Genomic DNA, 12,060 nt, shown 5'->3' with positions numbered 1-12,060 from the left:
CTTTCTGTTTGTTAGTTTTCCTTCTACCAGACAGGACCCTCAGCTGCAGGTCTGTTGGAGTTTTCTAGAGGTCCACTCCAGACCCCGTTTGGCTGAGTGTCAGCAGCGGTGGCTGCAGAACAGTGGATTTTCATGAGACCACAAATTCAGCTGTCTGATAGTTCCTCTGGAAGTTTTGTCTCAGAGGAGTACCTGGCCGAGTGAGGTGTCAGTCTGTCCCTACTAGGGGGTTCCTCCCAGTTAGGCTGCTTGGGGGTCAGGGACCCACTTTAGGAGGCAGTCTGTCCATTCTCAGATATCCAGCTGCGTGCTGAGAGAACCACTACTCTCTTCAAAGCTGTCAGACAGGGACATTTAAGTCTGCAGAGGTTCCTGCTGAATTTTTGTGTGTCTGTGCCCTGCCCCCAGAGGTGGAGCCTACAGAGGCAAGCAGGCCTCCTTGAGCTGTGGTGGGCTCCAACCAGTTTGAACTTCCTGGCTGCTTTGTTTACCTAAGCAAGCCTGGGCAATGGCGGGTGCCCCTCCCCCAGCCTCACTGCCACCTTGCAGCTTGATCTCAGACTGCTGTGCTAGCAGTCAGTGAGATTCCGTGGGCATAGGACCCTCCAAGCCAGGTGTGGGACACAATCTCCTGGTGTGCGACACAATCTCCTGGTGTGCCATTTTCCAAGCGCGTCGGAAAAGCACAGTATTAGTGTGGGACTGACCCGATTTTCCAGGTGCCGTCTGTCACCCCTTTCTTTGACTAGGAAAGGGAATTCCCTGACCCCTTGTGCTTCCCGAGTGAGGCAATGCCTCGCCCTGCTTTGGCTCACGCACAGTGTGCTGCACCTACTGTCCTGCACCCACTGTTTGGCACTCCCTAGTGAGATGAACCCGGTACCTCAAATGGAAATGCAGAAATCACCCATCTTCTGTGCCGCTCACGCTGGGAGCTGTAGACCAGAGCTGTTCCTATTCGGCCATCTTGGCTCCACCAGCACCCTGCATATTAACCTGAAGCCTAACTGTATTAAATCTGTTTAGAATTTCAGCCTGCACATTCTTGTTAAAATATTCCATGTGTTTGAGAACCACCAACGATGAAGATGATGAGACCCTTGTTATCACAGCTCAGATTATGGTAAATGAGCTCATGTCAACCTTCTCCATTTACTTCAGGGTGTTACAAATTTTGACACAGCATTTCTTTTAGACTTCAACTTTGTAAATTGTTGACTCATATTCTCTTCTTGTGTGGAAGTTTCTACGTTTCCTCATCACCCAAATTATTGACAATTACATATTATTGTCATGGCAGAATTATCAACTTTATCTTCAGAATTCTGTTTTGAGATTTAAAATTTTGTTTACAACTCAGTTTTCTACTTGTATTCCTCTTTTATTCAAAGAAAAAAATAAAAGTTATGAATTAACAGTGTTGTGAAAGGTGTACTCATGGCATAAAATCTTCTGGGGGGCAGTTATAGAGTTTTACATAAGCACACGTGTGTTTAAAGCTTGAATTACACATTATAGTTCAAGAGCAAATATGTGATCTTCACATCTCAGTAATGGATGTCTGGTAGTTTTGGTATAGTTTGGTGGTTTTTAGGTTAGGGAGAGGTGAACTTTTTTTTCCTGATTCAGGTTATTAAAGTTCTGCCTATAAAAATATCATTTATTTTGGCTAGGGTATTTTGTTTGCTGACAACAGGTCTTTGGAAGGCAAAAGAACCAGCTCACTGACTGGGAGCTCTTAAGATATTTCTGATCTGGATTACTTGGAATCAGGGGTCTCAGAAGCCACAGTCCTCAAAAAAACAAAACAAAACAAAACCCAGAGAGAGAGAGAGAGAGAGACAGAGAGAGAGAGAGAGAGGCTGTCGGTGGACAGTGAAATAGCCCAGCAACTCTGAGTGTCTTGTGACTTCTCACCCTCTTGGTGAAAATTGATCAGAGCTGTGAGGACGGGCTGCCCCTGTCCAGAGTGTCAAGAACAAAGTTATCTGTCCATGTGAGGAGTAAATGTAAAATGGATCCCTGAATCTCAACAAATGATTCATCCGTCTGCACAATTCAATGAGCTTGCCTTCATGTCTTCCCCCCAAGCTTACACCATAACTTCTGGGACTGGATCCTAGGGAAAACATGGTTCCCATCTGTCATCCTAACTCTAGGTAAACATAGACATAGGCAGCACTAATATCTACAATGCAAAAACTGATTTTAGTAAATCCTCACTTAAAGTGCTATTTGTAGTCTTGCTTTGATTAATAACTGCTACCTAAGGACAGTCTATCTTAGGGAGAATTAACACTCAGTCAAATTCTTCAGTTGGCTAGATACTGACAGTAAGTAGAGAGAAAACAGAGTCCCTTCTGACAAATGAAATTCATGTCCTGTTTCTTACTGGAAAGCAAGAATGATTGGAGATAATCCAACACTTCAAATGATTATCATTGATAACTGGAGGTAAAAATGACCATGCTTCAAAATGTGTTCCCAGAGTTCTACTTTCAGCTTCAGTTTAGATTTTAGTCCTGCCATATTATATTATGATCATGAAGTAATGAGTTATTTTATTTTAAAGAACTCTTGAATGTTCCAAGATTCTCTAGTGATGTTGAGTTTTGTTACTCCAGGATTTGTCCGTGAAGCAAGGCAAAGTTACCTCTATTTTTTTCATTTTCTTCCATCCAGGAACTACTGCTAGTGATCATATGAGAACAAAGACCCTTGATATGTAATAACCATCAAATGTCAAGATTCTGGCTGCCATTGCCAGTGCCTTGCTGGTGTTTTTGAACTTAGCTTCTGGGTCAAAGCATCTAGAAAGCAGTTTGATTAATATATGCATTAAAAGATGCATGCCCATGTTGCAAAATAAACTGGAAAAATAAATAGCAGCTTCTTTGGCTGGCTTTGGTGGTGTATTGCTTTGGATAGAATTCCAAATGGAAATTCAGATGGCTCTTAAAACAAGATAGTGAGCATTTAGATCCCTGAGCTGAGGCTGCAGATAAAATTGAGGCAGAGTATAGAAGAGAGGGATAGTGGTCTGCAGTTGGGCTGTCCAGCTCATTTCCAGTCTCCCAGCTGTCGGTGTCAAGTGGTTCTCTAGCTCACTCTATGGAGCTCAGTGTTCTTCACTCGTCATCAGGGCCTCCTTGAAAAAATGGGAGTTGCATAACTGTCTGCTCTATTTCTTTTCTTAAAAATGCTTTAGAAACTGTAAAGTTTTCTGCAAATATAAGGTATTGTTCTGCCATCTGCATAGGGTTTAGTAGCATCCTCCCAAACTCACATTCACTTGGAACTTCAGAATGTGACCTTATTCAGAAATAGGGTCTTTGTGTATTTAATTAGTTAAGATGAAGTCTTACCAGATAGGGTGGGTCCTAAGTCCAGTGTCTGACGTTCTCATAAGAGGAGAGGACTCTCATACACAGAGGTGCACAGGAAAGAACGTCGTGTGATGATGAGAGCAGAGATGGAACAGCACAGCTACAAGATAAAGAACACCAAGGACTGTTGGCAACTACCAAAAGCTAGGAAAGGCATGGAGCAGAGGCATTCCCAGTAGATGACAGTAACAAGCCTCAGTTGTGACAACCAGAAAAGGCTTCTCTCAGAGTCTCCAGAGAAAAACAATCCTGCTGACACCTTGATTTCAGACTTGTGGCCTCCAGAACCGTGAGAGAATAAATTCCTGCTCCTCGATTGGTGATAATTTGTTACGGCAGTGCCAGGAAATTTTCTTACCTTTTGTGGATGATAGCTACTTTGTGTCCCACACTACCCTAAAACAGGTATGAAGAATACAAAAGTTGATCAAGATGTATCCAAGGATGGGCAGGAGGTTTTTATGTCTGCTTTTTTTTTGTTTTGCCTAATCATGGACATTTTTGACCAGCTCATCTTATTCTGTTAGAATAGGCAAATGGGTTTCTAGAAGAAAAACTGGGTTGTTATGGATTAAGGTGATGGATAGATTATATATGTCGAGTCTACTTTAGTTGCAAGTAACCCCCCAAAATCAAATTCAAGTGAAATTTGACAGATATCATTAGGTCTGTTTCTCCACATCTCAGCTTTCTTTCTCTTTTTCCGCTGGCTTCAACTTCTCTTGTTGCTGATGGCTTCTCCAAGGAAGCTTCCTTCCAGGGAGCCACAAGGAGCACAGATGCAGGCAAGTCGTTTATTTTGTCCTCACTGGCACATCTTACAGCAGTGGTTCCTAACTAGAGTTAATTTTGCACCCCACCCCCATGGAAATTTGTCAATGTCTAGAAATATTTTTGGTTGTCACAACTGGGGCTTGTTACTGGCATCTATTGGGAATGCTACTGAATATCCTAGAATGTACAAGACAGCTCCCATAACAGACAGTTATCCAGAACACAATGTCAAGAGGGCTGATATTGAGAAACTGTCTTAGAACATCTTTCCTGAAAGTGCTGGTGGAGATGTTTCAAGAGGACTCCAATCTGCCAGTTTTTGGTCATGTGCCCAACCTTTAGCCAATCAAAGTGGCCAGAATCACAACCACTGGCAATATCACTGACCAGGTGTGGGGCCAAATGACTAACCCCTCAAGACTCCATAGGTGATGGGTGGGCTCCAAAGGGAAGAACACTTGGGAGAAAATGTGTGCTCACTACAAATTGGTTTAAGGACAGATGGAGGAGCTCAGACTCTTTTGACTAAATATTACTTATTACTTAAAGGAAATGAGGCAATCTTGATCATGGCTCACCCCCAAAGCAGCACTCGGAGGGCTTTATTGTGTCTTCAGTAAATGTTTATTGGAGGTCTTGTCTGTGCCAGGTTCTGGGGCCAGGAATGTGAACTTCACTGTCAGAGCTGCTACACTATGGTAACCCTTGCAGGCTACAGAGCAGTGCGGTGGGGGGAGGGGGAGGGGGGATATGGGGATATAAGCAAACACCCACACAAAACTGCTAAGAAAGAGAAGAGCCCATGAGAGAGAGTAATAAGAATGACCTATTTTGGGTAAATGGGAAACATCATAAGGCATAGGTAAGAGCAAAGGTGATAACTGTGGGTTTGTGCAGAAATGTCAGCTAGTAGCTACTGGTTGGGACCAAGGCTGTCTGTCCCTCACCTAGACAGATCCATTTTAAATAGTCATTGGTTTTGAAAAGCAGAGAGTTTGTTTATTTTTGTCTCTCTAATCTGATTCTGAGAAGACCATGAAAGAAAACAGAGAAAGCAAAATACCTAAATTGTTCTAATTTAATAGAAGCTTGAAGGAAGACAGACTATTAAAAGTGCCCTGAGGAAGCCTTGCCGAAGAACTGCAGCATGGGTCTGCGATAAGGTTTCAGAGCCCTGTCCCTGCACACACAGCCATCTCTTCATAGGAGCACTAATGGGAGAGAGTGGATTTAACTGTGTGATGCTGTTGGCCTTGGCCAGAGAATGCCAATGTTAGTTAGGAACAAGTCAGAGAGGGAACGTGACTTAAAAAAAAAATTGCCAGTTTCCCATTTAAAGTACACAATTCAATGGTTTTTAGTATATTCACAGATATGTGCAACAATCATCACAATCAATTTTTAGATAATTTTTAACACCCGCTATTGGCAGTCACTCTTGTTTTCCCCCAACTCCCCAGCATTAGGCGACACCAATCTGCTTTCTGTCTCTAGGATTTGCCTGTTCTGGACATATCATACAGATGGAGTCACATAATATGTTGCCTTTTGTGTCACATATTATGTGTCTTACCAGTCACATAGTATCTGACTTCTTTCACTTAGCATGTATTTTCAAGATCCATCCACACTGTAGTATATATCAGTATGTCATTCGTTTTTATGGCTGAATAATATTCCATTATAGAGATGTACCACATTTTACTCGTCCATTCATCAGTCAGGGACATTTGGGTTGTTTCCAGCAATGATTTTTATTAGTTTTATGAGCCAGGTGAGCAAGGGAAGCAATAAGGCCAAATCTGTCCCATGGTTGAGCTACCTGTAAGCCACTCTGGCCATATGGTAGGCAGGGGAGAGACGTCTTTCACTTGATGGTGGCTCAGGGCTTGTTTGTGAATTTCAATTGTCAGAAATGCCTCCTGCCCTTCTTCCATGGACATCTGGATTTGGTTATGCTGACTACTCAGCACCTTTCGCAATATCATTAGTTCCTGTGTTGTCCTTTCCTCTGACACTGTAGATTTATCATTGTCAGTGGTTTTGGCTCCACCAGCCTCAAACAGTACCTCTTCAAGTGCTAGATAACCTCTGTAGCAGTGTAGAGATTTGCAGCATAATCGTGTATAATAAACTCCTATGTAGTTGCCTTATTTTGCATTGAAAAACCTTTGATATTCAACAATGTCATTCAGTGTTAATGATTCCTATAGGCATCATTCCTTATGATTTGAAAAATCACTTTGACATATTAACCCATTTAATTTTCATTTCTGTGCTGAGAGGTAATAAGTTAAACACTACTGTCCTCACTTGGCAGAAAAGTTGAGACTTAGAAGCCTCGAGGAAGCCACAGCATTGGCTCCAGAATCCAGGTTTCCTGGCAGATCCTCCATTCCTCTTTCCTAAGGGACCACACTGATTTCCACGGTGCCATGCAAACCACAGCAAAATGTGGCCAAATTGGTCTGCAAAAGAAAACACCTGTGCATGTGTGTCAGGGTCCTGAATCCTTTTGCTATCCCAGTGGAGGGACACTGAAGCCTTGTTCTTATTTGGAGACAGTATTGGCGTCTTTGTTCCTGCCTGCTTTTCCTCTAGTACCACAGATATATTTAAAATGCCACTTAGTCTAAACCAGGTTGTTGAATGGGTTTTCACAATCTCAGTGACTAGCTAATTGTAGCTGCTGGGCACATGCTTTTATTTCTGTTGATGTACTGTAGGAGTGCCAGGACTGGAAAGTGTTGTCTTTGGGAGAGAGAGACACCAGCAAGAGGGGAGACAAGTGGGCTCAAGGTAGCAGAGGGAGGGTTTTGTTCTTGGTAGTGTTTTCTTTGTTTGACTATTGTAAAGTGGTAAAATTGTTTCTGATTTTCCATTAAACTGCTGTTGGAAAACCAGGAGAGCATGCATAGCATCAATACACATTTCTCTTTAATTCTCATTTTGACCTTTCATTGTAACTCCTTTTTCCTGTAAGCTACCATTAAATATGCAAACCAATTAACCTATGGTTCATCTCTTTCATTTATCCTCCCAACTTCCAAAATAATACATGGTAAAATTGTACCTATTTTCCCATCCTCCTCACAAAAGACATAAAAATCACAAAAATTATACAATCACCACTCAGCAACTGAAATACCAAGATGTCAGGATGATCCATCCACAGACACAATAATAGCCGGTGTTTGATATAAGTTTGTCCTGCCTAGTAAACTCCATGTCAATAGGATTACGCCCTATTGTTAGTTTCTGCATCCTCAGGCAGGGCCCACCCAGCATGGGGATTTCACAGAGCAGACACTCCATAAATACTTGTGGGATGAGTGAATCAGTGCACATAGTAGGTTCAACAAACATTTGATTGATTCCATCCACTTCTCTCCAGTTTAAAATAGTTTTGTCACCAGGCGCAGTGGTTCAAGCCTGTAATCCCAGCACTTTGGATGGCTGAAGCAGGTGGATTGCATGAGTTCGAGGCCAGCCTGGGTAATCTGGCGAAACCTCATCTCTACAAAAAATAAAAAAATTAGTTTTCCATGGTCCTCACACCCTGGTCAGCCAGTTGCTCCTCGTAGTCTTCCCAAAGGAGATCATTATTCCCTACAACGGCCTCCAGCTCCTCATGACTATCCCACTCACTGCTGTAGATGTCCTGCAGGGTTTCTGATACTCTTTTTGAACTTTCATGCATCACTTTAGCAGCACTAAGGAAGTTCTTGAGGTCCTCGTATAGCTTGTGGTCTTCTGCCTGTTGTTGGCAGAAGTTTTTAGCACGTTGTTCGAATTGTTCACCTTTGGTTTACTACTTCGCCCAGTTCAGTGAGATTAAGGAGAGAATTGCCAAGCGGGGTTGAAAACTCGTGGATTATGACAGTGCCCAACATCACCTGGACGCAGTGCAGAATGTCAAGAAGAAAGATGAGGCCAAGACTGCCAAGGCAGAGGAAGAGTTCAACAAAGCCCAGACTGTGTTTGAAGATCTGAACCAAGAACTACTAGACCAGCTGCCTATTCTTTATAATAGTCATGTTGGCTGCTATGTGACCATCTTCCAAAACATTTCCAACTTGAGGGATGTCTTCTACAGGGAAATGAGCAAGCTGAACCACAATCTCTATGAGGTGATGAGCAAACTGGAGAAGCAACATTCCAATAAAGTCTTTGTGGTGAAGGGACTATCAAGCAGCAGCAGGCTCTCTTTAGTCATTTATCCCCCAGTTCAGACATCTATGGCCTCCAGTCCTCTTACCTCACCTACTAGTCCCCCTACACTTTCCTTGAAGACTGAGAGTGAATCTGTCGCAACAACTGAAGATCTGGCGCCTGATGCAGCCCAGGGGGAAGATAATTCTGAGATCAAGGAGCCCTTAGAAGATGAGGAAATAGAGAAGGGAGGATCTGAAGCAAGCTCCTCTGAGGAAGAAGAGCCTCTACCAGCCTGCAATGGCCCTACCCAGGCCCAGCCCTCTCCTACCATTGGGAGTGGCAAGTCCCAGGAGGAAGTTCTCCCTAGCTCCCCAGCTCCGTCACCAGGCAGAACCCTGAGCCCTTCAGGACGGCCTTCATGATCTGCCACAGAAGTAGTCCTCCGAACCCGCACTGCAAGTGAAGGATCTGAACAACCAAAGAAGAGAGCCTCTATCCAGAGGACCTCAGCACCCCCTAGTAGGCCTCCTCCACCCAGAGCGACTCCAAGCCCCAGGCTCTCCTCAGGGAACATACCTTCCAGCCCTCCAGCCTCTGGAGGGGGTTCACCCACCAGCCCTCTGGTCTCCTTGGGGACTGAGACTCCAAGTCCTAGGACCTCCCTAGAGGTCTCTCTTAATCCAGAACTACCAGAGAAGCTAGTAAGAACTCCTGAGGTCAAAGAAAATGAAAACATCCACAATCAGAACCCCGAAGAACTTTGCACTTTTCCCACCTTAATGACATCTGAGATTGCTTCAGAGCCTGGAGAGGCAAAGAAGATGGAAGGCAAGGAAGAGGATAATAAGCTTGTCTTAGCTGACCCCTCGGAGGGCCAAGACCAGCTTTAAGTCTCCACGGTACCAGACAAGAGCAACCTCACAGCACCTGTACCTCAAGAGGAATCTACAAGTGAAAATGCACAATTTTGAAGAGAAACTGCCAAGACTTGTGTCACCCCACACCTCCCCAAAGAAGCTTTTCAACCAGAGCATATAGGTCAGAGGGATATAAGAGCCAGCAACCATCCCTGGGTTCTCAGTAGGAATGCTGGTGCTCTCTAAAGACCTGACATTAATGGAGGCAGAGTAGAAGCCTTATGGGAGAGATGGAGGGAGGCAGGCTGAAGAGAACATTAGACTCAAGGAATATTTAATTCAGGTTTTAGCATTATTAGAATAAGACTTTATACATTAACTAAAGTGGATCTATAATCACTATAAAAAGCAAAAGCATCTATAGACAGACACTTGTCTATACAGAAACATAAGCACACATACTCAGAGATAGTGAACAAATCTGTCTTTGACTTACAACCCATTTTGCAAGACTTAAAGCCAGAAGAACACATTTTCAGATTGCTAAATAAAGTCTGATTCTGACAAAAAAAAATACAAAAATTCGGTGGGTGTGGTGTCAGGCACCTGTAGTTCCAGCTACTTGGGAGGCTGAGGCAGGAGGATCACTTGAGCCTGGGATGTCAAGGCAGCAGTGGGGTGGAGCGTTGAGCTCTAGCCTGCTCAGCAGCGTAAGACCCTGTCTCAAAAAACACAATAAAATAAAATAGTTTTTTCTCCTTATTGAAATAGAAAACCCCCCACAACTCTTGACTGTAAAAAATGTCAAAAAATATGCAACTATTGGAGCAAGTATAACTAGTATGTAGGATGGGATCAGACATGACCCCATTCTTGCTCTGACCTCATACCATTTCTCTAAACTTTACTTGGTATTAGGGTGGGGGGCCCTTACATGAAAACTCTGGAAAGCCCTATTATGTTTCTTCTTATTCTTAGGTAACAGCTCATGAAGTAGAGGAGAGGAAACAAACCAAAACAGGTGATTGTTTTAAAGTCTTCCACAGAAAATTTCTGCAGAATTATTTCAGGATAAATCCAAAGTAAGGTACTTTTGCTTAACAGATTTTGGTCTATATCCTAAAATTACATTGTCCAAGAAGATGATCAAGCCAAGTGAGTTGGAATAAACCTAGAATAGGCTAAACTCTTTGTTTTCCCAAATGGCAGGAGAGTGCATTTGATTTAAAATATGGTGAAAGCCATGAAGGCAAGAATCCAAGAAGGGCCCTCATTCATGGCATAGTCAATCCATACTAGGTTTCCCATGAGGTAAACCATGCCACAGGAATAGGCCAGTGAGGGATAAGAAGTCAGAGGCTCGGACCCAGCCTAGGAATCTAGTCCAAATGATAGTGCTTTCCAAATGATAGTGTCCTAACCAGCAGGGCTTTCCAAGTGATAGTATCCTAACCAGCAGGGTGAAAGTGGGTTTGGCCAGTATGGAGGTCCCCAGGATCTGATCCAGCAAGTAGGATATAAATTAGGAGTCTCCAGACATGGACCACACTTGAAATCAGGAAGATAACTGTATCATGCTTCTGAATATGCCATTGCGTCTAGGGGAAAGGTCCAGCTCACACAGCATGGTATAAATAAGAGCAAGTTGAGCCTCAGGGTCCCAGGCAGGTGAGCTCACAGAGGGTTTAAGTCCAGGTGCTGGAAAGTGGGGAAATAATTAGAAAGCCTTGAAAGGGTTAGGGATTAGGTAGAGGTAGACAGTTTTGGAATGGAGGGGGGCTGTATTTCTGAAAGTATGTAGAGGTCCAAATTCACCACATGTATATTGTGTGTAAGATGACAAGACTAATTCCAGACCACATCTTGGGATAGGGATGCTCCTACTGAATGTTCTGGAGGCTTCTTGGCTCCCAGAGTACAGGTTGGTTGTGTTGAAAAGTAACTGGGGAGACCAGGACTGGCGAACCATCTCTTGGCCCTGTTTCAGAAATGGAGGCTGTCAAAATGCAGCCCCTAAGGTGAACATTTGCAAAAGATTCTAGATTCTTCTCAAAAAGCTAGATTACTTGTACAGGGCTTTTAGCCTACAAGTGAGGCTAAGCTATATTTCAGCCTTTGTATTGAAATGCAAAGTAGGGAAGAAATATTTTTATTGTGATAAAGATCATAGCTAGTCAGTAATCAAATAGGTCATAAATGAGAATTGTTAAAAAAAAAACACACACACACCTTAAACATTATATTTTAACTTGAAACCTATACTTGTACATTTATTCACCCATTTGCCAATGTGGGTCTAAGCTCTTTTCATTGAGCACGAATTGGCTAATCGTGGCTCTGCATCATTTTCATGTGTAAGCTAACCCCATATTGTTTTCTGTATGATTCCCAGTTTCATCTTTAAAGTACAGTGAGGATTTAAAGCCTGCTGCAAAAACAAAAACAAAAACAAAATGTGAGTGTAGAACTCTTCTAGAGTTCTTTTATAGTTGCCTTCCCCACACCTCATTCATTTAAGCATTTACCAAATTTATTTTTCCTTCCAAAATATTCAACTTATATTTTTATTAACATAGTTACTACTTTTTCACACCCATATTTTGTCAGTTTGAGTAGTATTCAATCAAATTATATAATCATGATGAAGAACTAGCATAACCAGGTTTGGGAGCAAACCCAGCTGAATCTTTAGTGAAAATAAAGCTCCACAGGTGGGAACAGATGTACTAGGTTGTGTCCAGAAGCATGGCCTCCTGATGTGGAGAATTCAGCCTCCCACAGGTGTCAGTCAGCATTTGTTACAGAGGGAATGGAGAGTGGTTGTTAATTTTGTGAACTGGTTCAGTGGAGGTGTATTAAGAGAGTTCCAGCTGTACTCCTTAATAGAA

At 42.9% G+C, this 12,060-nt stretch overlaps 1 pseudogene; it reads left to right on the top strand.

Annotated features, from left to right (window-relative positions):
• The first annotated feature begins 1,060 nt into the window (after window positions 1–1,060).
• On the top strand, window positions 1,061–9,286 carry LOC129467436 (bridging integrator 2-like; annotated as a pseudogene).
• The last annotated feature ends 2,774 nt before the right edge of the window (window positions 9,287–12,060 follow it).

This window comes from Symphalangus syndactylus, chromosome 18, assembly GCF_028878055.3.
Source record: "Symphalangus syndactylus isolate Jambi chromosome 18, NHGRI_mSymSyn1-v2.1_pri, whole genome shotgun sequence".
NCBI classification, from domain to species: Eukaryota; Metazoa; Chordata; class Mammalia; order Primates; family Hylobatidae; genus Symphalangus; species Symphalangus syndactylus.
Note: the sequence above shows the minus strand (reverse complement) of the source record. Positions and strands in the feature narration are given on the sequence as shown.